The following is a 2,725-nucleotide window of genomic DNA, read 5'->3' as shown; positions in this document are numbered from 1 at the left end:
GACACCTCTAACTGGGGACTTTAGCAAAGCTGAGTCACAATCTGAAAGGGTTCACCCAGTCATGTGTCTGTGACATTTATGTATCTGGTGGTAATACTGGAAAATAAAGTGCTTAGGGCTATGGCCAAGACTCATAAAAGTAGTTGTGTTCAGGTATCAACATACTTAACTAGGAGAATCAATAACACTATCTAAACTCTGAGTTCCTATAGATGCCAATCATTCTAAACTTCAAGGGATAAAGTGAGATGCCAAAACTGTTCAGAAGCAAAAAGCTACAAGTCCCGCTCATCTAGTTAGAACTAATATTCATTGATATTTTGAGATTTATAGCATATTCTCTTCTTTTTATCCTATTTGATTTTCAGTTGCTTGGGGACAAGCAACAATTTAAGTTTGGTGTTGTGATGAGCGGATAATTTATACGCTTTTTGGCATTGTTCTTAGGTAGATTTTAGTAGGATCTAACTACTTTTAGGGATTTTTTATTAGTTTTTATGCAAAATTCACATTTCTGGACTTTACTATGAGTTTGTATGTTTTTTTGTGATTTCAGGTATTTTTTGGCTGAAATTGAGAGACCTGAGCAAAAATCTTATTCAGGCTGACAAAGAACTACTGATGTTGTTGGATTCTGACCTCCCTGCACTCGAAATAGATTTTCTGGAGCTGCAAAACTCCAAATGGCACGCTCTGAACGGCATTGGAAAGTAGACATCCAGGGCTTTCCCACAATATATAATAGTCTACACTTCATTCGAGTTTAGATGACCGAAACTGGTGTTCAACGCCAGTTCCATGCTGCATTCTGGAGTAAAACGCCAGAAACACGTCACAAACCAGAGTTAAATGCCAAACAGACGTTACAACTTGGCGTTTAACTCCAAAAGAAGCCTCTGCACGTGTAAAGCTCAAGCTCAGCTCAAGCACACACCAAAGTGGGCCCCGAAAGTGGATTTCTGCATTTAGACTTATTTCTGTAAACCCTAGTGGCTAGTTTAGTATAAATAGAACTTTTTACTATTGTACTAGTGTTAGTCTTTTGACCACGTCTAGTCCTTCTCCCTATTTTCAAATTCATATCACATTTTGGGGGCTGGCCATTCAGCCATGCCTGGACTACCATCACTTATGTATTTTCAACGGTGGAGTTTTTACACACCATAGATCAAGGGTGTGGAGCTCTGCTGTACCTCAAGTTTTACTGCAATTACTACTATTTTCTATTCAATTCGGCTTATTCTTGTTCTAAGATATTCATTGCACTTCAACATGATAAATGTGATGATCCGTGACACTTATCATCATTCTCACCTATGAACGCGTGACTGACAACCACTTCCGTTCTACCCTAGAACGAGCGAGTATCTCTTGGATTCCTTAATCAGAATCTTCGTGGTATAAGCTAGAACCCATTGGCGGCCGTTCTTGAGAATCTGGAAAGTCTAAACCTTGTCTGTGGTATTCTGAGTAGGATTCAAGGATTGAATGACTGTGACGAGCTTCAAACTCGCGATTTTTGGGTGTAGTGACATACGCAAAAGAATCAATGGATTCTATTCCGACATGATCGAGAACCGACAAATGATTAGCCGTGCTGTGACAGAGCATTTGGACCATTTTCACTGCGAGGATGGGATGTAGCCATTGACAACAGTGATGCCCTACATACAGCTTTCCATGGAAAGGAGTATGAAAGATTGAAGGAAGGCAGTAGGAGAGCAGAGATTCAACAGGGACAAAGCATCTCGATACACTTATCTGAAATTTCCACCAATGATTTACATAAGTAACTCTATTTTATTTTATGCTTTATTTATTATTATTTTTGAAAACTCCATAACCATTTATTATCCGCCTAACTGAGATTTACAAGATGACCATAGCTTGCTTCATACCAACAATCTCCGTGGGATCGACTCTTACTCACGTAAGGTTTATTACTTGGACGACCCAGTGCACTTGCTGGTTAGTTGTGCGAAGTTGTGAAGAATGTGAGTGAACCATAGTAGTGTGCACCAAGTTTTTGGAGTCATTACTAAGAATTGTTCGAGTTATAAAAAGTGTAAATCACAATTTTGCCTATCAAGTTTTTGGCACAGTTGCCGGGGATTGTTCCAGTTTGGACAACTGACGGTTCATGTTGTTGCTCAGATTAGGTAATTTTCTTTTCAAAAAGTTTTCAAAATTTTTTTTAAAAACTTTTTCTTTGTTTTCGTTTTTTCCAAAAAAATTATTTTTGAAAAAAAAAGCAAAAACCAAAAAAAAAATTTAATAAAATCATAAAAATCAAAAAATTATTTTGTGTTTCTTGTTTGAGTCTAGCATCAATTTTTAAGTTTGGTGTCAATTGCATGTTTTAAAAATCTTTGCATTTTTTGAAAATTCATGCATGTGTTCTTCCTGATCTTCAAGTTGTTCTTGGTAAGTCTTCTTGTTTGATCTTCATATTTTCTTATTTTGTGTCTTTTGTTGTTTTTCATATTCATTTTTGCATTCATAGTGTCTAAGCATAAAAAATTTCTAAGGTTGGTGTCTTGCATGTTTTCCTTTTCTTGAAAATTTTTCGAAAATAAGTCTTCATGTTCATCTTGATCTTCAAAGTGTTCTTGGTGTTCATCTTGACATTCATAGTGTTCTTGCATGCATCATTGGTTTTGATCCAAAATTTTCATGTTATGAGTCATTTTTGTGTTTTTCTCTCTCATCATTAAAAATTCAAAAA

At 36.4% G+C, this 2,725-nt stretch overlaps 1 pseudogene; it reads left to right on the top strand.

Annotated features, from left to right (window-relative positions):
* The window catches only part of LOC110279302 (uncharacterized), a 172,909-nt pseudogene that overhangs the window by 68,782 nt on the left and 101,402 nt on the right, over positions 1-2,725 (top strand).

Source organism: Arachis duranensis, chromosome 3, assembly GCF_000817695.3.
Source record: "Arachis duranensis cultivar V14167 chromosome 3, aradu.V14167.gnm2.J7QH, whole genome shotgun sequence".
Classification (NCBI taxonomy): Eukaryota; Viridiplantae; Streptophyta; class Magnoliopsida; order Fabales; family Fabaceae; genus Arachis; species Arachis duranensis.
This window is presented reverse-complemented; position numbering and strand designations above follow the sequence as displayed.